Raw genomic sequence first — 27,201 nt, 5'->3', positions numbered from 1 at the left:
TAATTTTTTACCAGCAAACCTATCCTTAAAAAGTAATAAAGGGTATACTTCAGGCTAAAGAAAAACAATGCCAGATAAAAACTCAGACCTTTACAAAAGAATAAAGAGCCCTAGAAATCATAAATATAGAACTCTACATTTTACCCTTAACTTTTTTTTAAATACAGATTTTAAAGCAAAAAAAAAAGAATAATTTATTGTGGCATTTTATAATATATGTACATACAATACATGTGACAAATTTAGCATATATAATAAGAAGAAAAGAGGTAAATAGCCATGTATGGTCACAAGTTTGTTGTATTTTGTAGGAATTGGTGCAATATTAATACTACATAGACTGTAAAACTGAAAGATGTATGTTATAATCTCTTAACCATTAAAAATTGATGCAAAGAAGTATAGTTAAAATGCCAATAGATAAATTTGAATAGAATTTTAAGAACACTCCGTTAATCTAAAATAAGTCAGGACAGGAGAAACTGAGGAACAACAATTGAAGGGACAACTAGAAAACAAATAATGTTAGACCTAAAACCCACTATCTCAAAAACGATATTAAGTATAAATGCTCTAACACTCCAAGCAAAAGGCAGAGATTGTTCAATAAAATTTTTAAAAGGAATATTCAACTACATTCTGTCAATAACACATGTATTTTAAATGTAAAGCTACAAATACATTGAAAGCACACAAGAAGGCCAAGATGGCTATATCAAGACCCGACACAGAGTACTCCAAGACAAAAGAGATAACCAGAGAGAGGGGATATTTCATAGTAATGCAAGGGTCATTTCCTCTGCATAATTCACCAGCATAACAATCATATATATATATATATATATATATATATATATATATATATATTAATATCTACCTAATCATAGAACTTCAAAATATATGAAATGAAAATTGGTAGAGTTAAACGGAGAAATAGAAAAATCCAGTATTGTAGTGAAAGATTTTAGGAGCCTTATCTAAGCGATTAATAGAACAACTTGAGGGAAAAAAATTAAAGAAATAGAATATTTCAATGAACAATGCCATCAACCATTTTGACCTAATTGATATTCATAAAGCACTCCAGCCAACAACTACAAAGTGCATTTTCTTTTCAAGAGCACACGGAACATTAAATGCTTATATTCAAAAAGAAGGCCTAATATCAATGGCCAGAATAGTCCTTAAATGCTTTTTCAGTTCAGGAATCTGGAAAAAAAAATACAAATCCAAAATAAGTACTAAGGAAAAAATGATAAATATGAGTAAAAATCAGTGAAAATTATAAAGGACTAAAAACAGAGATAAATTAACAAAGTTCCCGTATAAACATATTGATTAGTAACTGACTGAATTAAGATTTGTTGAGACAAAATGAGTCAGAGAATGAAGTCCTGAAATACACAGTGTGAAGATCAGTAATACTTTAATTTCAAGATGTTCCTATATCAGACCAAGTTCATCCTATATCTGACTGACTCCTTTCGAACAAGAAAACAGAAGAACCAAATGGCTTTCCTCTTGGATTATATTCCTCATTCACACAAAACCTGCTGTAGTAGGTCTAGGTAACTTTCCAGCATGACTTTTTCCATGACTCGGTAATGCAGCCTATGTTATGTTTCTACTATCTCAATAAAAGACCTCCTGGATCACTGAGGAGGAGATAAAGAAAGATTGAACTTCCTTTTCATAATCTCATTCTGGAAGTGACTCTTATCACTCTTACTCACAGTTTATTGGCTAGAACTCATCATTTGACTTTACTTACCTTCAAGGAATTGAAAAATGTAGTTTTTTAAAAAAACATTTCTAGGAGTGAGGACAATGAAACAGGATTGGCTAAAGATTTAGCAATGCTGCTTACAGAGAACTCTTTTTATTATCATTTTTGTCAATTGGTCAGAAATATAATAATAGGTTAAACCAACATTTTTTATAAAAGAAATTTATTTGGATTGGACTCTGAAATTTGTATATTGTTTTCCAGTTAGCTTTCTTACTATTTTTATTTTTGTAAGTCTCTACAAAATATCTGATCATTAAAAAAATCATATTAAGGGTAATTTTGCTGAGTTTGAACTTCTAGTCTTGTATGTATATTCTTAAAGAATGAGGCATAAAAAATATCTACTCTATGTTTGCAATACTTCCAGGGACCTACCTGAGTTCAGCGATGAAGAAGGGAAGGATGTGCAGCAAACATTTTTCCCTGTTCTTTTAAGTAAATATAATAAAATCAAATTTAATATACAGATACAAAAAGTTTTGTCTTTAAACTATAGTTGGTAAATCCATTGTTAGCAAATGTTCTGAAGCAAACTGTGTTCTGAAGATTGAACGGGAGCCTTAGTTGAGAGTTTGTGTAGTCACTCTGCTCTGAAAAGGTTGCAGGAAAATCCATTGTTTGCTGTAGGTACAATCCCACTGAAGAAGGCATTGAAATCAAATCTGTGTGAGAGTCAGCCTGGGTTGCCTTTTGTGATTTAATTCTTTAAAAATCTTTAATCTGAGGAAAATAAATCTTTGCAGCTAAGTCCTCAATACATTTATACTACATCTACAGAATAGTAACAAGCCCTAAGCGGAAGGAAAGGCATTGAGCAGGGCAGGGTGGACATCATCAGCTAGAGCGGCCAAGTACAGAGGGGAAAAGTAATGGGGAAACTCAGAGCTCTGGCTTTCAAGTCCAGCAAACAGCAGTTTAAATCTTACCCCTTCCTCTGAGTATCTCTGTTAGCTGGGAACAATTATTCCACTTTTGGAGGCTCAGTTTCTGTCTCTCCAAAATGATGATAGTCATATTTATTTAATAAGACTAAGATGGGGCTTGACTGTTACTGTGTCTGAGACATAGGAAATGCTCAAAAAAGCTAGTGTTTATAGCTAAGGGAGCAGGGGGATTCAGAAAGCTTTTGGCTGAAAAATGTTTTAGACTTGTGGTGGCCTAATTACAGTCACAATTTATTTCAGTGCGTTTAATATAAATGGTCATCACCAGAAGCAAACAAGATTATATTGTACTTTTTGTGGTTTTCCCTATTTCTAATTTATTTACACTTTTAATGCACACACACTCACACACACACACACAGGAGAGAGCTCTCCATCTTTTTTTTATTTTTCTGTGTTGGTTAGCACATGATTGAACTGAGACTTGTTGAGACAAAATGAGACAGAGTGAAGTCCTGAAATAAACAGTGTGAACATCAGTAATGTTTTAATTTCCATGTTTTATGGTTATGCAAGCCCATTGCCTTGGAATTTCAACATAACCTTGAACCATCACCAACTTTAATTTTCTTCACACTTCAACCAGTAGTAATTGGGCCCTCCCTCCCTCCTGCTGCTGCTGCTGGCGTTTTTGTTATTGCCTTTCCTTTGCTTTCATTGACTGTTTAATTCTTTTTGGCAGCTGCGAGAGCTGGACGCCAAACCCCTGTGCTTGTCACATCAGAGTCATGACTCCCACTCTTGCCGCACGGTGGGCTGAACTGTGCCTCTTATTCTTAAAGGAAGAAGCCTTGATGAGATCTCTGGACTTACCAAGAGCCTTTCTCTCAAATTACCATTGGGAGCAGGGGCTTTAGGGTCCAGTACAATTGGATTCAAATTCTGGCTCAGCTTCCTATTATTGGAGCAATATTAGGCAAGTTATATGATCTATGGGAGCCTCAACTTCCTCTTTTCTAAATTGAAGATAAAAATAGTACTTGCCTCAAACAATTGTTTGGGATTAAACTAACTAACATAGGTAAAGTATGCCTGGATGGATTAAGCTCAATAAATGTTAGCTACTACTGTTTCCCTTTTCCACAATGAGCTACCTGCCCCCTTCAATGCATCCTTAGTTGCAGTGTTTGGACATTCATGAATAGCTTTTCATGGTGGATCTAGAGGGCTCTGGGGTCATTCTTAGCACAGTGCTGAGATTTACTCCCATATGTATAGTGTGTCCTAGGGTTGTCATAACAAAGTACCACAAACTAGGTGGCTTAAAACAACAGAAATCAAATTTATCAGTTGTGAAGACATAAAGTGCAAAATTAAGATGTCAGCGGGGCCATGCTCCCTCTGAAACCTGTTGAAGACAATCCTTGTCTCTTCTTAGCTTTTGTTGTTTGCCAGAAATCCCTGGTGTTCTTTGACTTTTAGCAGCATTACTCCAGTATTGGCTTCTATTGCCATGTGGCCAAATTCTCCCCGTGTGTCTCTGTGCCATCACATGGCATTCTCTTATTTGGGTGTCTCCCTCTTCTCTTCTTATAAGAACTCTCCTCATAATGGATTAAGGGTAAACTCTACTCCAGTATGACCCTAACTTAACCAATTATATCACTAATAACTCTATTTCTATTAAGGTTACACTCTGAGATTCTGGGGGTTAAGATGTCAACATATCTTTTCAGGGGAGAAAATTCAACTCATAACATGTGGGCTCTTTTTATTTTGACCAGTGCCAGTTATCATTTGCATCTGCTCATGCTTTATGGTAGGTGAGTTGCTGTCAGGATGTGGTAACGGGAAGTGGCTGGTGTGGGCTTCTGGTTGGCTCCACTAGAAAGGACTGTATTGGGTTAGTACCAGAACAGTTATTCTTAAATTTGGGAAGACATTGGAATTGGCTGGGGAGTTTACAATGCCTAGGTCCCACCCTGAGTGATTCTAATTTGGTCTGAGATGAAGCCTAGGTATTAGGATTTTCAAAAGCCTCCTAGGTGATTGCAATGTTCAGGCATGTCTGAGAACCACTGGACTAGAAAAACTCAAAGCTGGTGGTAGCAGCTTTTCTGCTTCATTTAAGTAACCTAAATTGAAAAAAATAGGCCTGTATTTGCTTATCCAAAATCCTTAACGTCATATGTATTTGGGAGTTCATATTTAGGATTCTTTTTGTAGAATTTTAAAAAGTAATACAGAGTATACATAGTATAGTAGCTTATATAGTAAATAAAACTCCTAGTGGGATCAGGATAGCACCCCTAATCAAATAATATTTTTGTAGTGAAACACGTAAACATTTATGTTATTAAAACAAACTATGTCAGTTCAAGTCAGGTTTTGACACCAAAAGAGAATTGGTATCATGCTTAGACTAAAAAAAAAAAAAAAAAAAAAAAAAAAAACAGTTTTTTATAGATTCTGGAATTGAAGATAAGGAATTGTGGATGTAATTATAAAGCTCATCATTACAGAGGCCAATTACTATGTATCAATACTGTATTCTTGGCTGAAGTAGTCACAGGTGTAAGTAAAGAAAGAGTTCTGCTGTGGGGCCAGAAAGGTCACTACTGATCACCCAGTTCCTTCTAGAAGAACCTATTCCCAAAGCCATTTTCACCTCTGTGGGTTTATATTCGTTATTTTGAAACTTACCACCAAAGCAACAAATAAATTTCAAGTGTTGATTTCTGGCATTGCCTCATTTGAAACCTGTAGTAGATTGAATTACGTTGCCCGAAAATTCATGTCTTTCCCCAGATTTGAGAATGTGAACTAATTTGGAAACAGAGTTGTAGAAGGCAAAATTTCAGATGAGGGCATATTAGAGAAGAGTGAGTGTTTAATCCAATATAATAATCATCCTTATAAGAAGAGGAGAAAAGACACAGAGATAGACACATCCAGAGGGAAGGCAATGTGAAAATACAAGGAAATCACCATATGATGATGGAGACAGGATTGGGTTGCACAGCTGCAAGCCGAGGAAGGCCAAGGATTGTTGGTAACAGCAGAAACTAAGAGAAGGGCATGGGGAAGGTTCTCCCTTAGAGCCCTCAGAGAAAGCATGACTCTGCTCACTCAGATTTCGGACTTCTATCCTCTTGAATGGTGAGAGAATACATTTCCGTTGTCTTAAGCCACCAAATTTGCAGTAATTTGTCGTGGCAGCCCTAGGGAAATAATATAAAACTTTAAGAATCGTACCCATAAGAGAAAGAAAACCTAGCTTGTGCTTTGCTTGATAAGACTCTTTACTATTATTCTTTGATAAACTGCACAGTGAGGATGACCATAATACAACTATCATTTGTGTGTGTGATGTTAGGGGTGGGAGAGAGGGAATGGTGGTATATTTTCCTCCAATAGGGAAAAAAGTAGGTCTTAAGGGACTCTAGGACCCCAGATATATTTATTACTCCACAACATATTTTTTAAAGTAGTGTTTTCCTTAGTTTTGAACTGCAGTGAAGCCAGAAAAAAAGATCATAGGAATGTTTGTGTAATCCAAGCAAAGAATTCATCCCAAAGATGTTTACTGAACTGATCAGTATGAGTAAGTCACAGGGACAGATGATTGTCAATGTAGAATGTATAAGAAGGGGAATAGATAAATAAGAAAGCAATCATTCTCTGAGCTAATGGTTATATATCTTAGTAACACTGGACAGGTAAAGCGACTAATAGAAAGAGATGGATGAAAATACCACAGATAAAGGAAAACCTGATAATGTATTTATATTAAGCAGCATAACTCAAAGCTACATCAGTTGACCTTTCCACCTTCTTCAATCCATGCCTCTCAACAACACATACATACCTCACTACACATTTTAGAATTCCTGTCACCAACACCCAACAGTCATAAACTCTAAAATTCTCCACTACCTTCTCTTTCTAAGGCACTGGAGAGTGCACTAATCATGTAAAATCTGTATGTAACATGAATGAGTGGATTAGGGTCAGGAGGGTCTTTTATATCAGGCACAAAATGAGTTCTGAGAGCAAGTCACTCCAATAACTGATAGGCCTGATTTCCACCCTTAAGGAATGTCTCTCCACTTTTAGACATATTATTTGCATTAAAAAGTGACTTAAGAATGCTTACAAAGTCACATAATGCCAACTATTTAACTGTAATTTGCAGCTTTGCAAGTATTTCCCATGTTATTTAATTTGATTTCTGATGAGAATGGTAAAATTATTCTTATTCACTTAATATGTGAGGGAGGTAGGTGACTTGCCACACCTGGCAAGTGACAGAGAACAGTCTTGGAACCAGGTTTTGTGACTTCAGATCCAAGCTTTTAGCTTTTAGCCCTTCTACCAATAACTCCACATAGAGAAACACGTTGTGGTATAAGAGGTGAACTCTATAACTTTGGATTTAAGAGGTTGGACTTCAGAATTAGACACATGTAGGTTTGAAAAATAGTTCTTAACTTCCTGGGTAACTTCAAGCAAGTCATTTAATTTATTTCGGTGTGTTTTCTCAGCAGCAAAATGAGGTGTCTTTTATCTACCCAAAGATGTTGGTAAGGATTAATGACTCAATAACCACAAGCTTGATGATTGGAGTTGGCACAGTATTAATAATTGAAAAGTAACATGGACATTTTAGAGGCATTGAGTATATACAAAATAGCCAGGTGAGATACACTGGGACAGAAAGCCTGTTGTTCCTCCTTCTGTGGCATCCATTACCAGATATTTACTTTCATCTTGGCCTCAACAAATGCTCTCTTGCCCACTTTACCATCCAATTTGGAGAGAGGAGGGGGTTTTAGATAAGCTATAGATATATGAGTATCTGTATAGAGTTATTAAAGTGTTGTTATTGTCATCCCAGCCCTGTAATCATTCATGTGTAGGTGACCAAGAAATAGCAGTTCTTCCAGGGTAGCGTCAGGGAGGATGCCCTCAATTTCTCCAGTGACTTCTGTAATCGATAGCTCTGTTTGAAACTGAAGGTTGTGATGTTGTTATTTTGGTGAAAGTTACTCTCAATTACTAAATTTACTACTTATCACAGGATAGGAGACTTGTTCATAGGAAATAATAAATAACCATAGTCATGATAAATCATTCCCTGAAACATTAATTGCAAAGAAGAAAACTGCCCAGTGAAACAAAGTGATCCACTCAAAGAAGATTAGGTTCCTGGCCTAATTGATGAAATGATTAACTTGGAGTTTCAGGTAGTATGGTACCTATCTCCAGCAGGTAGAGGAAAGCATTCCACAGATGCCTTCAAGGTGGAGACCTCCATTTTGGGACAAACAAAATTAATGATCAGGGGATTTCCAAGAGCAGTTAGCCAGTCTTGGTCAGATGAAAAAAAAAAAAGTAAGCATAGAAGTGGAGAAGTAAGATACAAAGCATAGATACTATATAGTTGATGAATATGCAAAAAAAATAGTTTAGGAAATGCTGCCAGAGTATTTTTTGAAAACTAAAGACAAAAAATTGACAGTAGTTTTCTTTTCTTTTCTGTTCTTTCTTTTTTTTTTTTTTGGCTAAGGAGGGGTAAACCAGTACAAAAGAAACCATGTTATGACTCAGGGCAGGGAAAAGAAGGGTAAGGAGAGGAAGGGAGTCATTTATATTATCTGTTGGCAGAGTGAGGCATGAAAGAGCACAGTCTCTAGACTCAACACTGTTTTGAGAGGAGGATTAACTAGGAGGAAACATTTCTGAGAGAGCCATGGGGCCTGTACCAGCAGGAAGAAAAGGAGGTGGTTCTGGCAACTGGAAGAATGAAAAGCTAATTATGCATTTAACATACAATAATCTCTGTTTTCATCTTTCAGTTAGAGGGAGGAAAAACCTTTTTGAGTTGTTGGGATGTGTGTCTTAAAGAATGTTTAAAGATACCGAGATGCTTGGGCCCATGAACAGCTTCTAGCATATTTTTGTGCAAATTTAAAGAAGGTACCTCTTCTGGGGGGCCACAGCCCCGTGGGCACATTGTTGGCTTGCCTTGGTTAATTCTTGGCACTTCTGCCCAAAGAAGACAGAAAGGTGCTCTTGCCGCAGGAAGGGCACAGCTTCACACAGGGACACGTGGCCTGGAAAGTGGAGTGTGGGATGAGTTGCAGTCCTCCGTGTCCCTGCTGTCAGGCACTTTGATGCAATACACAATCCATACAACCACATGCGGTAGCCCTGGAGATGTATCATTGTCAGTCAGCCAAATGACATAAAAAGTAAATCCTCTGCTTTTGTTAGTCAAACAGATTCATTAGGAGCACCATCTGTATACTGGAAACAAGCAGGCCAAAACCATTTACCTATGTATTTTATATAAAATTGCTCTGCAATTATGTTTAGACTGTTCTTTTGCCTCATTCCCATAAAGAGTTAAAAGGTAAGCTTTGGTCTAAGTCAGAAATAATGTATGTGATAATTAATTTTTGTGTTACTTGGGTAGACTATGATACCCATTTGTTTGATCAAACACCAGTCTATATGTAGCCATAAAGGTATTTTTTTAAGAAGTGATTAACTTTTAAATCAGTAGATGTATAGTAAAGCAGATTACCATCCAAAATCTGGATGGCCTATGTCTAATCAGTTGTCTTTAAGAGCAAAGACTGGTATTTTCCAAGGAAGGAATTCTCTTCAAGACTGAAAAAGAAATCTTGCATGAGCATCCAGCCTGCTGACCCGAACTATACATTTCAAACTTGCTAACCCTCACAACTGTGTGAGATAATTCCTTAACATTTCTTTGTGTCTTTCTGCTCTCTCTCTCCATCTCCCTGTCGCATCTGCCTCTGTCTCACTTTGCCTCTCTCTCTCTAAATATACATATGGATGGATATGTATGCATATGTGTGAATGTATGCATGCATCTTATTTGTTCAGTTTTTCTGGAGAACCCTAAATAACACAATGAATTTGTCAAGTAGGAGAAACACCTTCTATTTTGTCTATAGATAGTGTTCAGCAGGATTCAGAGCCTTGACTGAGGACGTGGTTAGTTTAGCCAAGGTTCAGACCCACTAATCAAACATAAGTAGCCTTTCATTCATGGAAAGTAGTAAGACAGATGGATTTCTGATCTGTCTCTCTCCTGGGTAAAGAGCACTCTCAAAAACATTGGCCTCCACCAGTGCTTAAAAAAATAGAAGCAGGTAGTCATGACATGTAAGAAAGATTGCAATGTGTGCTATAGACCAGGATAATCTACTCCTTCTTAAAATGTGTGGTACATTTGCTGCTTTTTTTGTTATTCCAATATGCCTGTCCTCAGATGTGCTTGTGGTATTTTGGGATCCTTGTTGTAATTTGGCCCTAGGTAAAGATGGGAGGTAACAATGCCTATTTGCTTGGAAATGAAAGGGTTCTTGACTTTTCAGTGCCCCTGTGTTGTCAAGGCCTGTGGAAGATAAAGAGCGAAAGGTAAAGACCTTGTGTGTTAGTCACTAAGTAGACTATTATTTATGGCCTAATTTAAGGTGAAAAAATGAGCAATACACTCTGCTTACCCTAGGAAGTGGGAGTTCATTATAAGGTCATTTGAGAAGAAAGAGAAATGACCGGTCCTCTCAGAAAATAGGACGCAGCAGGAGTTCTGAATTGATAGTAACCTTAGTGATCAGTAGGAACTCTGGTGATTGCTTTCTCACATTTTAAAAATATACCATTGTTGTGACTTAATCACTTACTTTTTGTTTTCAAATTAACTCTCTCTATATGTACATATTCCCAAGATATACTATATGAGTTCATACTCTGAAGAAATCCAATAATTTCAGCCATTAAAATCAAACAGAAAATGAATGAGTTCCGCAAGCTCTCATGTCATCCTATTAATAGGCTACTGACCAACCTTTATAGCTGCTTTTGTTTTGTGCCCAATCAATCATGGACTGATAGTGCATTCTTGTGGTGACCTGTTTGTAAGGAGCCCTTCAGAAGGGGTATCTGAATGTGGTAGATGTTTGGAGATTTATAGAAAATAAACGAAAATAAGGCAAGATACCTTTTTTTTTTTTTAATATGGCCCTAAGCAATCTAATTATGAGCACACCAATGCTGCCATCTTTATGGTACTGTTTCAGACTGAATTATAAGTTAATCTAAGGCTTGCCATGCACAACCTCTTCCTTTCTGATGGCTCTGCTGTTCGTAAGGAGTCTTATCCTTTCTTTTCTGGTACCCAGTCTTCCAATATGGAATCAGCCTCCAAAACTAAATCCAGAGATGAAAGAGAAGTCACTAATGATATAATCCTACAGCCCAAGCTTCTATGACCTCTCTGTTACAGCCAGCTCAGTGATTCCAGGCATGGCCATAAGGAACCCAGCCCATGGCCATTATGTTACAATGTCTGAGCTGTGGGAACTGGGGACCAAGGTGATGCAAGAGTTACCACATCTCCAGCGAGAGAAACATGGTTAAGTCCTACTCAGCTTTCTTCATACTGCATCTTGCTGTTTCCTCTGGAAACTTAAATAGGAGGGAGTCTGAGGTGAAAAAAACAGCATTTTTGTGCTAAGGCAGCACTTATAGATTTGCTGATGCTTAATCACATAGCTCAATGTTTTTGGCATCACATGAAAAGTAATGAGTCATCACATGAAACAATGAGCACTCTATTAGCCAATACTTACCTTTATCTATAAGGCAAAACAGATCGCTTTGATGAATACTGTATCATCACTCCCAGTCATACTGGATACATTTTGTAATAAATTATATACAAAGGAACAATGTCCATTTAACTTTAACTTTAGTTATGCAAGGATAAATAATCTATGTCTACAGAAATAGTACACAAATATACCCACATTGGGTATATTGGGTATATTTTATATAATTTACTGTATAAATTACATAGAATATATAAATACATACATATATGAATGCATACATACAGAGACATTCCCATATAAATCAAATACACAGATAGCTAAACTTTTTAAAAAAGGTATAAAGGTGTCCTTGATTAATTGGGGCACTCTGGTAGCATACTTAATATGAATGGGAATGCTCCACCAGGATGTAGCCAAGATGGGCCAGATGAAAAGGCAACTGAATTGTTCTCCAGACAAACAAAAGGTAATACAAATATTCAAAGATATACTCACTTCAATCTTATTATTATTTGTGAGAAAAATAAAATTTTTAAAAGTTGAGTGACAAGTCCCACATGTTTATTTAATCTACAAACATATATTGCCAGGCACTAGAGATCCTATCCTCATAAAGCTTATATTCTGCAGGGTGGAGGGGAATGAGGAGAGCATGAAAAGTAAATAATAAAATAGGTAATATAATTTAAAGTGAACATAAATGCTGTAAGTAAAAAAGTTAAGAACTAAGAAAATGGAACATGTGTACATTCTAGTTTAGGACAATCCAAGTGCTATCGACTGCCATAGTGTGGGTTAAAATGAATCCTATTATGCTGAAAATTCTAAACAAAATTACAGACCATAGAAAACTGATGAAAGAGCATTCCATGTAGACTAATGTCAAATACAAATGTCCTGAGACAGAAAGAGCTTGTTGTGTTAAAAGAACAAGAAAGCTATGGTGGCTGGAGCTTGAAGAAACCATGGAGAAAGTGACAGGAATGAAGACAGGTAGGTAGGTAGGTGAGGGCAAGGTCATGGTCAACCATGTACACGAAAGTGTTTGACTTTTAGCCGAAGTGTGAGCAGGTGCCACAAGACAGTTAGAATGTGAGAGTGACATGATTTGACTGATGTTTGGAGTATCACAGTGATTTTTGTGAAGAGATTAGAATGTAGAGGCAAGCATGGAACAATAGACAGTAAGACAATAAGACAACAGATAATAAAGTCTATTGCTGTTATCCAGGTGGGGCACTATGATAGTATCAGAGGGAGTGAAACATGGTTGTATTCAGTATATATTTTGAAAATAGGGCAGACAGGTTACAGGGTATATGAAAAAAAAAGGAAAGTCAAAGATGACTCCTTGGTTTTTAGCCCAGGAACAATATGAATGGTAGAATCATTTTCTGAGATGGGGAATATTTCAGAAACAGGTGTGGAGTGGGAGACAAGTCCAATTTGGGGTACATTAAGTGTGAAATGCTTGTTAGATATCTAAATCGAGTGTTGAAAAGGCATTTAGGAAATTTATTCCAGAGCTCAAGGAAGAGATCAGATCTGGGAGTCATTGGTGTATGTGCAACATATAGAAGAAAGCAGCCTCTAAGACAGAGAGCTTAACCACAGCAGGAAATTGGAGCGCAAGAGGACGAGGCAAAGTGACGGGGAAAAATACAGCCTCTCCTTCCATCCCACCTGCTCCCTCTCCTTCAAACATTCTTGGAGATATCAAGAGGGACACTATGTGGGATGCAGTTTTCAGCTTTTCATCCTCTTTAATTATGAAAGAATTCCAGGTGTCTGGATGTTTGGAGGCATTCAGGTGGCAGACACTTGTGTTATGAATATAAAAGCCAATTTAAGATATATGTAGCAACCTACTCATGCTTTTTATTAAAGAAACATTATGTGAATTTTTCCCCTAAGGTGTTTTGAACAAGGTTCATCTAGATAGACAGGGTATATAATATTGACAATTGAAAATATGGATCTGGATCTCAGAAGAGAAGTCAGGATCAGAATGTGAGCTGGGGAACTATTTATGTAGATGTAGAAGCTGAGATTCAGTGCGATGTCGAGGGAAGGATAATAAGGAAAGAAAAATAAATGATGGCCTTTGGGGAATTCATATGTCTAGGATCTGAAAACAGCAAAGAGATAGAGAAAATGCCAAAGAAGAGGACAAACAGTAAGCATGAATAGTGCTATTTAGTTAGGCAAGAGAGAAGAGATTTCACATTCTACAGCGACAGCTCCAATCTGATAAATTGATAAAGTTTCTGCACTGGAGCCCTCAATGATCTTGAACTATGGAAGGTTTTATTATGCTCAGTGTTTCTGTGTTTGCTGGCAAAGCACAGTGTCAGGCTACACCTTCAGATAATGTTTTCACAAGTGCTAAGGCGCTTTCTCTGGTAAAGCTTCAGTATAAAACTCACTTAGAAAGCTATCCAGATGCCAGATCTCATTTCTGGTGACCTTCATAATAGTTTAGAAATGGCATCCGCCCTAATGATTCTGTGCAAATGATCTAAAATAGAAACTCAGAAAGTCAGCAACCCACAGCCAGCCTCCACCCTTTTCTCATCTTCCTTTGTTTTCATTTGTTCGTTACTGGGAGCCTCTGATCTAAGGAGGGTTCCCTTTCTTCCTGCCAACCCTTGAACTCTGGCATGCTGCCCAGTACTGAATAATAATCCAGAATTCCTTCTGCAGAGAGACAAACAAAATTGGGAGGGGACAAATCATGGACTGTTCTTTGGTATCCTGGCTCATCATTCAGAAACAAAGCCAGCAATGGATAAAAATGGAGTCATTTGTGTAGACGCAATTCTGATGTACTGGAACTCTCTATAGTTTTCTGCTTAAATAAATCTTCAGGGTATCTGCTTTTTGATGAAGATCACTATCTGTCAAAATTTTTTAAAAATATGAATAAAAGGAAATTATATTTTGGATTCAGAAAAAGAAAGCGTTTTCCAAATAATAAATAACTTCCAACCCAATTTTTAGCATTTGAGTCTTGGCCGGTCGCGGTGGCTCAAGCCTGTAATCTCAGCACTTTGGGAGGCCGAGGCGAGTGGATCATGAGGTCAAAAGATCGAGACCATCCTGGTCAACATGGTGAAACCCCATCTCTACTACAAATACAAAAAATTAGCCGGGCATGGTGGCACGTGCCTGTAATCCCAGCTACTCAGGAGGCTGAGGCAGGAGAATTGCCTGAACCCAGGAGGCGGAGGTTGCGGTGAGCCGAGATCGTGCCATTGCACTCCAGCCTGGGTAACAAGAGCGAAACTCCGTCTCAAAAAAAAAAAAAAAAAAAGAAAAGAAAACCAGTCTCTCCTACTAAAAATCTTTCTACATGCGGCAAAAAGGCACATGCACTTACATGTTTATCACAGCCCTATTCACAATAGCAAAACCATGGAATCAACCTAGGTGCCTATCAATGGTCAATTGAATAAAGAAAATGTGGTACATATAAACTATGAAATACTACCCGACCATAAAAATGAATGAAACCATGTCCTTTGCAGCAACATGGATGCAGCTGAAGGCCATTATCCTAAGTGAATTAATACAGGAACAGAAAACCGAATACCACATATTCTCACTTGTACGTGGGAGCTAAACAGTGGGTATTCACGGACATAAAGAATAGAACAGAAACTGGGAACTACTAGAGGGAGGGTGGGGGTAAAATGTTGAAAAACTATTGAGTAATATGCTCAGTACTGGATGATGAGATTATTCATGCCCCAAACCTCACCATCACACAGTATAACCTGCAGATACACTCCTGGAATCTAAAATACATGTTGAAAAAAAAAAGAATTTGATCAAGAGAATATCTGCACAACCTAGAGTGTTTGATTAACATGCAGATATATTGGTTCCACCCCAGACCTACTAATCAGAATGTCCAAAGACGAGAATTGGGAATTTGAATTTTTGACAGACTTTCCAGGTGGTTTCCAATTAGCTATAAAGTTTAAGAGCTACAGTTACACAGAGCACTCAAAGCATAGTCCACATTCGATAAATGCTTGCTAATTAGGAACTGATTTCAAATGTTTACATATTTTTCATCGAACTTTGGATGAGAATGAATTGCTTCTCTTAGTGTACAGTAGTATATATCTAGGATTTCTCAGTCTTGGATTCAAGAGTTCTTCACTTTGCTTTGCAGTCTCTACTATCTCTACGTCCATTTTATTCACAATAAGTAAACATCAGAGAGCTTTATTGTAGTTGTAAAAGGAACTTGCAGCTTATTAAGTGCAAATGACCTCTACAATCTATTAGGTCCAAGGTATTTACAAACTTCACTGTTGGAGGTGCTGTGGCTATTTTTTTTTTATCACCTCTAAAGAGACAAATAATAAACTCTCAGGAGTTTCTATATTCCATTCTTTTTATTGTAGATTTTCTTTTATTTTCTTAGTTTGGCTCCAGATTTTGTTCCAGCTTATAATCAGAAAGGTTGTTGCCTGGTTTCAATTTTTACATATGGGATTTTCCTCAGTCTGTTTCTATATGGAGGAGAGCAAAAAGGCAAATGAACATTGGATTCCAAGCCTATGTGTTCATCCTTACCGAATAAAATAGTTTCTAAGTTTCTTAAACATTCAGCTGTTTTGATTTCCTTATCCTTGTAGGCAGGAAATTTTTGGTTGAGTACATTTTTATTGTGCTCATCTAGCTTGAAAAAGTTATTCAATCTGTTATTTGCTCTCCTTTGCCACCAAAGTACTATATCCATCAAGAGCTTCAGAGCCAGGAATCAAACCTTTGCACATGTGTGTTTGCCTTAGCCTTTGATATCATCTTCACAATACCTGTCCACTTTTCTGCTGCAAGAATATTCTAAATGCATTTAGTGTAAATCATTTGCTTGTGTAATTTGGAACTGAATGTGAAGTAAAAGAAGAAATAATTTAATGCATAGCCTATATCTTAATAATGATAAAAGATATAGTCTCGAAATTCTCCAGATTGCTTTTGGAAAAAATCCATAAAGATCAAATGATTAGTTGCTGGGTACAGTAGCTCATACCTTTAATCCCAAGAACACTGAGATGGGAGGGTCGCTTGAACTCAGGAGTTTAGTAACAGTCTAGGCAACGTGATAAAATCCCATCTCTACAGAAAATACAAAAATCAGACAAGCATGGTGGCATGCACGTATAATCCTAACTACTTGGGAACCTGAGGTGGCAGAATGGCTTGTGCCGAGGAGGCAGAAGTCGAATGAGCTTTGATCATGCCACTGCGTTGCAGCCTCAGTGACAAGAGCCCGATCCTGTCTCAAAAATAAAATGAAATAAAATAAAATAAAAATCAGTTGATCCTTTAATTCCAACAATGAATTCCTCTGTGTGTGTATGTTTCTTTTTCTTTTTTTTTTTTTTTGAGATGGGATTTTGCCATGTTGCCTAGGCTGGTCTCGAACTCCTGAGCTCAAGTGATCTGTCCACCTTGGCATTCCTGCCATTGCATATGTGAGCCATCATGCCCAGGAACTGAACATTACATCTTTATGGTTTTCTTCCAAAGGCAATCCAGAGAATTTTGAGATTACATCTTCTATTATTATTAAGATACAGCCTATGCATTACTTTCTTCTTTTGCTGTGTGTGTGTATGTGTGTGTGTGTGTGTGTGTGTGTGTGTGTGTGTGTTTAAATATGGATAATAAAAAACAGCCATAGTACTTCAAACAGTAATGTTTGTAAACACCTTGGACCTAAATACATACCTAACTAGGGTAGAAAATTTATCCCCAAAAGTGAGAATAATCAGTACAGTTCTATATGTCCTTTGTTTAAGAGGTTGCAGTGCTTAAAGCTTATATTGCAGCAAGTTTTAAAAGTTTCCTTGCCAAATCAGATGGATGTAATGTAATTATTCTGTCATTTCAAAATCTCTCCAGGTGACCTTATTTCCTAAGGCCTCTAACATATTTGTTTAGGGATCATCAGTGCTAATAAAAATTGTGTTCAGGGAAACCTGGATGATTATTACATAGCTTTTGAACTGTGTTCCAAGAGACTTCCATTCTCCTCTTCAGATCCTTTATTCTCTACTCCTTCACTACTCTTGGGGTTCTTTTTCATATGTAAAATGAAGATAATAATTGTTGCAATCTCCTTAGGAAATTTGTAAAGATTATTTGTTAATTAGTCAAAATACTTTGAGATCTTAGAAGATAGAGGTTTTTTTAGATAAAATATCATCATAATTTGTGTGGTGTTCTATTTTATGGGTAGGATGATCCTCTTTTGAAAAGGTCACAGCAATGGCCCACAGGCATGTAGAATGACAACAATCTAATCTTCTCTACTGCGTGGCTCTCTATCCTGATACCATTGTTCCCTGTTTCCTGGCTTTCCACCGGCACAAGCCTTAAACATTGAGCAACCTTCTGGCTTGGAGAAAAACTAAGTGCATATTTGCCTATATTCCAAAACCAAGATGACGTATACTTCCAATTGAACAGATGTGGTCAGCCGTTGATCAGACCCAGAGGAGAGAAAAGTAAATATATCCAAAACAACAATGAGTAGGAAATAGGGGTGAGCAAAGGTGAGTAGATGCACAGTGTTTATCTTTTCCCATCATTGTGTTTTCTTTCCCCTTACTTGTCCAAGTTTCCCCTTTTTCTCCATAAGAAAATTTTCCAAGATTTTTTTTCCACCTGGCTGTCTTTACATGCACGTAAGCAAAGGTAACCAGGATTAGCAAATCTTTCCCATTACCTTCCAAATACTGACAGTAGAGCATGAATTTTGAATGATGCTGCCAATTTCAATAATTCCGTGACTTAGAGATCTACTGGTGGACTCTCCAGGCTCCTGTGTATTTCTCTTTGTGCTTCTGGTTGTTTCCTGCTTATATGAGAGCCATTTCATTCAAAATTGCCAAGCAAATTTACAGAATCATGGAAGGATTAGGTTGAATGGGGATGCAGAGTCCTCACTCCAAACTCCCTCTCTTCCGCAATTCGAAACAAAAATCACCTCCACAGCATATCTGGAGAATTTCATCGAGCCGCAGGTCAGACAACTCCAAGCACTTATTTAAAAAAGCATGTGTCTGGCACTAATCATTAAAGACTTCTTTTTTACCCTGAGTCAGAATCTGCCTTCCTGTACTTTCTACTCTTTTTATTTAGTTTTCCCCTTTAGAGAATATGAAATAAATATAATCCCCTTTCACAGTCAGTCTTTTTATCCTAACTCTTTCCTGGTCTGTGTTAGTTAGGCAGCTTTATTTAGTTCTTTAACTGTCTCTCTGTGTGAGGTCCGGCAGTACTATTGCATTATGGCGTGATTGACTCACATTGAACTTGTGTTAACTGCAAGGCCTTGCCTTTTCCACATAAATTGTTGTTACTGCACCTCTTCCTCATCTCACACCTATCCAGATGATTTTTGGAGGCTAAGTGGGAGGGCTTTATTGTATCCCCATCAAATTTTATTCTGTTAATTTGAGTCTGTGATTCAAAAACGTTTCCAGTCTTGATCTAACTTAGCTATTCCTCCCTCCTTTGAGTCATCTGTAGAGTTGATAATCTGCTATCTAAATAGTTTTCCAATAGTTGGTGAGAATCTGAAGAAAGAGAGCCCAGACACACGTTGAGTGCAAATCTCCTCTGAGGGAGTGTAGCAGCAGCTGTCAGTGCTTGGCTCACATTCCCTCAAATCCATTTCCATTTTCCTGCACACTGACCACAAGGTTGCTCTCCCATTCTCATCCAGCAACCATTTTTTTTTTTTTTTTTTTTTTTTTTTTTCTGGAGGGCTGCCTCGGCTGGTTAGAGCTACATAGCCTATGCTCATGCAGAGCCTTTATGGGAATAAATGGTTTCCTGAGGGCAGCTCTTAACCGACTGTTGGGTACATTGGTGTAGAAACACAGCAGCTCTCTTAACTGATAATTCTGAGGTGCAACATCTGCTATAATCAGATCTCTCCTGCAGGATTCAGTCAGTGTAGCCTCTATGAATCTTTTCCAGGTAACATACCCAAGGGCATAGCCTCCCAGTGTGAATGTTTGTGCATGTATGTGCATGTGTGTGTATGTGTGCTTATAAATTACATATAAAATCAATATTTATCACCTGATTCTATTGTAACAGCTCCTATATATAAATATAGGCATGTGTGTGTGAACATGTATTATATATTCTTACATGTAATAATATCTATTATTATGTATATACAATATATTATAAAATTATATCATTTAAAATATATAACATAAATTTAAAAATTTTTATAAATATATAATTTATATTATATTGTATATATAAAATTTAGAAAAAGCATAAATTATATATTTATAAATATTTATTATATAATATATAATATATACTATTATGTAATATAATAGTATATATTATATATAGCATTATATATTATATTATATAATATATATTATAGTGTAGTATATATTATGTATAAAATATACATTACAGTATTATATATACTATGTATAAATAGCTCAAGCTCTAAAAGAAATAGGTTTTACTAAGTGCAAAACATGTATGAATGTACTTATATACATGCACATATACACATAATATATATACTTATATATATATTTGCACTTAGTATAATCCATATATATATTGCACTTAGTATAATCTTTTTTTATATAGCTTGATCTGTTTATTTTATCAGTTTATACTGACAGAAGAACATCTGGTAGAGAAAGTTATGTTCTCATCCACATTCTTTTAGCCACAGTGATATAGATATCTTCTCAATGGGAAGATTATTTTCCTTATTAGAGAATTGAACAAAAATGGAATAAAGAAATTGTGACCTTTTATTGTTAATGCTTAATGTTATAGTATATGCTCCAAGTATTGTCTTATGATTTTTTTGGCTCTAAATATAAATTTAAAGGGCATTTTGACTATTGTTAGAAAGACTACTTTATCATCATGCAGTAGGTGAAATGGCCATCAGGGCAAATATCTAAGAAATTCCAGGTGTTTATCAGAATAAAGCAGTAGGAATTTGTGTGGTTCTTTGTATTATAGTTCTTTATTTGTACTTCCATGTGCTCTGTATTAAGAATGTAAGAATGTGCAAGTAGAAATAGAGCTTATAGACTACATTGATAAAAATAACTCTATGTTCCTATGGCAAATACTCTGCCTTCATATGAAATACTCCCGCCTCCCACAAAAGCTTATATTCTTGAGTGCAAGGGTTTCCAAGCATTGAAACAGTGTTAACTCCTTCGTCTGTCTAGCACATTTATCTGAATTAACTTAGGGAAGGCCTTTCTACTGTCCTATGCTAGCTCTGAGTCCAGTATTTATTCTTTTATTTTTGCCTTTAATAACTAAAATCAGAAGCCTCCTATTTGGTCCTCAGACATTTTTTTAATTCAGTGAATCTAAGTATGCTTTCTTTAGCTCTTACTGTTTCTAGATTATCTCTCTTCTATTTTTAAAAATTACTTATCTTGTGAGATCATATTAAAGTAAACAACTTCGATTTTGTAAATGCTATCAATATATGTATATATGTGTGTGTGTGTGTGTGTGTGTGTGTGTGTGTATTGATATATATATGCATGGATAACCAAATAAGTTTTACATCTGTGATCTCTATTGTATTCAGATTCATATTTGTGGTAATATGTTATTTTCATCTTGTTTCAAATTTAATTTTATAAGATAATAGGATTCTATACCTTAAAAATATTTCAGATAAAATCTCATTCAATCCCATAATACTTGTACAGATGCAGAAACTTAGAATAAAAATTTATATAACTTATTCAAGTTCACAGAGTTAGGTATATTAAGTGGTCTACACTTAAAATGCTAATTTCCTGTCAAATATTGTTAATTTACCGTGTTGCTCATGCCACCCATCACCCGAGGAAGCAAGTAGTCATGAGAAGAAAAAGAAAATCAATTATTTTATCTTCCTGGTTATAGAGATACTAAAACCTGGAACTATAAGAACATAAATATTTTAAGTGAATTCAGGAATTGCCAAATGATTTTCAGTATTAATGCAAAACTTGTCCTTTGTTAGGTTAAGGAATAAATTGAAAATGGCAATATATCTTAGAATTAAAACATTTGCATTTTAAATGCACAAGCAGCACCAGAGTAGCAATGTTATGGTTCCAGAAGCACTAGGTATGAGCATGAATGTGTTTGTCATATCCTCCGTTTCTCTTAGTTCCTTTTTGTTGAATTGGCAAATTAACCAACCACCAGAGAAACAACAGGTCTGAATGCATGGGGAAACCTGCTTGCTCAAGCTTGTCAAAATGCATGTTTTAAAAATATTCAACAATTCACTTTGGAAATGCTCTGCAGCTTAAAGCCAGCATCAGTGAGCTGTAGCAGATGCGCTCAGTGGTGACTTATAAAGGTTTGTAGAGGACATGGAAGTAATTCAAAGAAAAGAGGGACTTTGATTTTTTAGTTGAAGGAATGAAGAATAAATTTTGGAAAGATGTACCGTTTATGTAGAATTCAAAAGGACAGACGTTTAGTGTTGATGCCCAGGCTTGAGCTGAGCCCCAGAGACCTGAGTGGACTAGTGGCAATCCAAGCACCATAATAAGGCTGAGAAAAAAATACAAGAAAAATATTGTTTTTTTTTCCCTTTGTCCAAGTGACCTGAAACACTGTGTATGCTTGAATTCCCCCATTGACCTCAATAACATGTATGTCTTTTTGTTTTCAACGAATGAGTGGAATAGCCTGACAACACTCAAAGTTGTTTCTCACATTTCCACTGGGTATTTTTCCAAACACTGTGCATATATTTATTCGTCAAATAAATTTAACACAAAAGAGTGTTTTTCTATCTAAAAATATTATAGTGAATCCTTTTGATAACGAAGAGTAATTCATATATGTATGCTTTAGATAAAAATTTTTCAGTGTAGAGTTGGTTTGAAAAGTTATTCAACTTCAGTACAGTGGGATTATATTTAACCCACTTAAAGATTACTAGTGGAGCAACTAACATAAGGGAACAGAAATATAAATGGTAAAGAACAAATATGATTTCTACTCTAAGGGAGATAAACATCTACTAACTTGTAAACAGATCTTGAAGAGTTGTTATCAAAGAGGTTGTGAATAATGTTAGTTTCATCTCACGAGTTGAGGAAAAAAATAAAGAGGAGAGAGGATAAAGTCCTGGTTTTTTTTCTACTAGGTTGGGAGACTATCATCAACATTGGTTTTAATCTTTGGTAATCAACTTTTCTAGCCATTGAATAGGGAGGCAAAGAGGCTTTGCTAGTGATTTGAGTTAGTGATTTGAGTGACTGAGGGTTTGTTAATGATTTGAGTGATTCTCAATCTGGAATCAACTCAGTTTTTTCTACTTTCTGACGTATTGGCAAATCATTTTTATGAGCCCTTATATGATTCATTGAGTCATTTGGTGAGGGTCAGAGGGCAAGAGTGCCATTTACCAGAGCAGGTTTAACTTGGGGAAAGCAAGGTCAGAGGGGAAGAGAGACCCTCATTACTCCAGGAAGACGCTGGGGCCAGCTCTGTGCCTGCCCAGTCGTGTGAAGCTCACACTGGGTGTTTGTTAACACAAAGCACTGAGCTGCAGGTGTTCTGCACTCCACAGAGTCTTCAAAGATCAGCCTCAAATGTTTCTGTTACTATAAAGAGGATTAAAAGGATTTAAAAACATAGCAGGCCTGTCCAACTGCAAACATATTTGCCAACATTTGCTAAGAGGGAAGAGGAGGGGGTGAGTTATATCAGCTAGAAGTCCTAGTAGTTGAGGGAAACATACTTGTAGATTTCTTTTCTTTTTTATTTCTCTCTCTCTTTTTCTTTTTTTCTCTTTAATAGCCTGAATATGGAACTGTAGCACTTTCAACTGGAACTCATTAGGAATTCATGGGGCAGAAAATGTAAGGGGTTCTGGAAATAGTGACTTTGAAAGTCCAGAAATGAGCTATAAATAAACTGTGCTAATATTCATTTTTTTCTAATTATTAAATATACATATTTCACCAGAATGCAAACATAGAACAAACCAGGTGATTTTTGACTTGAAAGCCTAGTTTATGTTAAGAGACATATTGACATTTATGGACTGACTTGGCACATAGAGGCATCATAACAGCCTTTACACCTTCTCAAAAAGCACTTTTGCTATCCCGTTTGGGTTGCAAATACTGACCAATATCACCTGCAGGTGAAAGTATGAAGGCCAGGCATCTGGAATCATTGTTAAGGCACTATTGTTACTACTTATTGTTAATGGTTTTAACATGAATTTCCAATTTCTTTGCTTTCAACTTAGCCCTCATTCAATCACCTGTCTTTAATAGTACTGGTTCCTCTACAGAGAACATTGATTTTCAGTGAGGTCTAGTGAAGAGGCAGAAAACTGAGTCAGCTGTGTAATCTTAGGTAGCTCAAATACCTTCTCTGACTTTAGCTTCTTCTTCTTCTTTTTTTTTTTTTTTTTTTTTTTTGAGACAGAGTTTCGCTCTTGTTACCCAGGCTGGAGTGCAATGGCGCGATCTCGGCTCACCGCAACCTCCGCCTCCTGGGTTCAGGCAATTCTCCTGCCTCAGCCTCCTGAGTAGCTGGGATTACAGGCACACACCACCATGCCCAGCTAATTTTTTGTATTTTTAGTAGAGATGGGGTTTCACCATGTTGACCAGGATGGTCTCGATCTCTTGACCTCATGATCCACCTGCCTAGGCCTCCCAAAGTGCTGGGATTACAGGCTTGAGCCACCACACCCAGCCTTTAGCTTCTTCTTTGATTGAATGGGGGTTATAATAATCCTCCTATGAATCTATCCACCTCTTAAGACTTGACATTTTTATTACAGGAATAAGGCTGAAACTGAAGATGACTTCTTAGCATGTGTTTATAGATAAGATGTGATAAAGATGACTTCTTAGCATGTGTTTATAGATAAGATGTGAAGGCATACAGAAGCACACACAACACACACATGCTTATATCTCCCATTTGCATTACACTAACTCCCCAATTTCTAGGGTAATATACAAATTTGCTTGCTTAATGGAATTTGATTCTGGAGGACACTTTAGAAACCTCTTCTTTGAGTATTTTATAATCACATAATGTTTGTTACAGGAATTCCTGACATGGGCTTATAGACACTGAAGACTCACAGATAGGCCTTAGAGGTCATGCCCCCAGGAACTGTATGCAGACATTTAGTGTGCAATACATGCATTTTTGTGGAAAGGAGTTCTGTGCTTTTATCAATTCTTGAAAGAGTCTGTAAGCCTTGAAAATATTTAAGAACCACTTTTTATAAGCTCTAAGAATGTAATGCAGTGGGTGAGCCCAGAGGTTGTCTCTTCAAAGAGACAGGTAGCTTTTGTCTGACTTGATGGTTCTTCTTTACTTCTCTTTCCTCCATCCCATCATCTGCCCAGAACATATAAAATAATACATGTTTTAAAATAAAATTTTAAAATGCACTTTTAACACAGCTTTTGGTAATGCTCAGCAAATATTAACTATTGTTTTAATAGGCAAATATTAAATAGCACCCTAAGAGGCAGGAAGGGTATATTAGTCTATTCTCATGCTGCTAATAAAAACATACCCAAGACTGGGTATTATAAAGAAAAGAGGTTTAATGGACTCACAGTTCCACATGGCTGGGGAGGCTTCACAATCATGGTGGAAGACAAAGGAAGAGCAAAGGCATGTCTTACATGGTGGCAGGCCAGAGAGCTCCCCTTTATAAAACTCCCCTTTATAAAACCATCAGCTCTCATGAGACTTATTCACTAACAGGAGAATAGTACAGGAAACCCTCCCCCTGCTGATTCAATTACTTCTCACTGCCTTCATCCCATGATATGTGGAGATTATTACAATTCAAGGTGAGATTTGGGTGGGACCACAGAGCCAAACCATATCAAGGGTCATGCAGGAGACCTTGCCCTTGATTAACTTGCCTTTGAGTAACTTGAGGAGAGCAGATACATTAATATGAAACAGTAAAATAACAATAATGAGGAAAATTTCAAAGAAATGATGCAGATAATTTTACATGTGTTCAACTTGAGGAGGAATCTGTATGAGTTGAGATATAAAGAATAGATGAAGAGTACTGAGAAGAATATCAGGAGGTTGAGTGGGCATGAGTTGGCTTCAAGTAAAGAAGCACCCAGAGTTAAGTGTGGTTAGATAGAAGAAGCAAGATTACTGAGAGTCCAGAATGGCATGACATGGAGTTCAGATTTAACTTGTAGGGGATAGCAGCCTTAGGTTATTTTGAGCAGAAAAATTACATAATGAAAATAATGTATTGGAAGTATTAATTTGGCATATGTGGGCAGGATGGAGTCGCGTGAGGAAGGCCTAGAGTTAGGGAGTGAGCTGGGAGCCATGGCAATAACCAAGGTGTGAAGTGATGAGGGCCTGCCCCAGGATGGGAATATTTGTGGAAGGTGTATGGGGACATTGTATCCACCTTAATTGCTTATTTGCTACAATTTCAGCTTCCAACCACAGTTTGCCTTGGCTACTAAACCTTCCTGACTCTGAAAATACTCATTCCAATCTTCCAACATTGAAAGGAAGCAAGGAAGGAAGGAGGAAAGGAAAGAAGGAGGGAGGAAGGGAATTGTTGGAGCAGGCAGACTGCACTTCTGGTGTGAAGACGGGATTTTAGGCAACAGTACTTTCAGGGAAATGAGGGAAAAGAGAGAGATACATGCTCATTTGAATTTATTTAATTTAAGAGTAACTTCTTTTAAGAGAACCAATATCACTGTGGAATGAGTGACTTTAATCTCCTATTTACACCAGAAAGGACCATAAGATGCAGAGAAAAGGCATTGCTCTTCTCATTGGGCTGCAGGGCTACCTAAACTTTGGCTTTCAAACTTTTTGACCATAATTTAAAAAACTAAATTTTGCATCACTATCAAACACACATACAGTTTTGAATATAAATATAGTTGAAATAAGTATTTTATAGAACATTTCTATTCTGACTACTTGTGTTATACTTTTTTTTTTTCCAATTTATTTTGAGATTTTTTGCAAAAGTTGATTGCAGCTTCCTCAGTTGGTTTCCCGATCAACTAATGGATCACAAACTGCTTTTTGTAAACCACAGACTTCTAAGAACCGGGAACATCACACCAAGATCTTCAGATTCATGGATTCACAGACATAGGGAAAGTTTTACTTTTGTTCCCTACCTGCCTGCACCACCCAAGTCTTTCTCCTTTCTGAAGTTTCATGAACTGACAATAAGTGGAGGTGGTTGCTCTTGTAAGTTTAGAACTCAGTTTTAGAATATGATATCAGATTCAAAGCCTGCCTGCAAACCTTCTGGCAATGCCAACTCATTCACTGGCTTGATGGTCCTCACTTGGGACACAAGCCCACACACCAAGATCCATCAACAAAGATTGCTCCTAATGAGTCCTGAACCCCGACACAATGACCACAATTGGTGCAGACATTTTAATGTCTTGGGCTAGTTCCCTATATTATCCTTGGCTCTAGTGGACCAAGGCACACATAGTAACATTCTTTACCTGTAGTTAGCTATAATTCCAAACTAGGTGGAATTCTTTCCTACCTTTGAAACCACAAAATAAAATCAAAGAAACAGGATCTTTTTCAAACTGTAGCTCTGCATTGATGAGGAGGGGTGAAAGGTAAGCACATGGCCTCAGGTTGAAAATAACTTTTAAAATGTCTGATTTTAATCATGGGTCCAAATTATCTGGGCACACGGTGGTCATTAAAGCCTCCTGTCTGTAAGTCCCTCATGTGAGTATGTGCATACCTGTGATTTAGCATTCTAGCTCAACAGTCAGTAAGACATCAAAGCAGAAAAGGAAAAGTGAATTAAGGC

The 27,201-nt window shown here is 36.8% G+C and overlaps 1 long non-coding RNA gene and 1 pseudogene across 1 annotated transcript in view; both read left to right on the top strand.

Annotated features, from left to right (window-relative positions):
• The window catches only part of LOC141581077 (uncharacterized), a 292,842-nt gene that overhangs the window by 202,800 nt on the left and 62,841 nt on the right, over nt 1-27,201 (top strand). The gene's annotated exons all lie outside the window — the stretch shown is intronic.
• The window catches only part of LOC101038232 (nucleoredoxin pseudogene), a 40,533-nt pseudogene continuing 26,950 nt past the window's right edge, over nt 13,619-27,201 (top strand).

The sequence above is a fragment of the Saimiri boliviensis genome, chromosome 14 (assembly GCF_048565385.1).
Source record: "Saimiri boliviensis isolate mSaiBol1 chromosome 14, mSaiBol1.pri, whole genome shotgun sequence".
In the NCBI taxonomy this organism is placed as follows: Eukaryota; Metazoa; Chordata; class Mammalia; order Primates; family Cebidae; genus Saimiri; species Saimiri boliviensis.
Note: the sequence above shows the minus strand (reverse complement) of the source record. Positions and strands in the feature narration are given on the sequence as shown.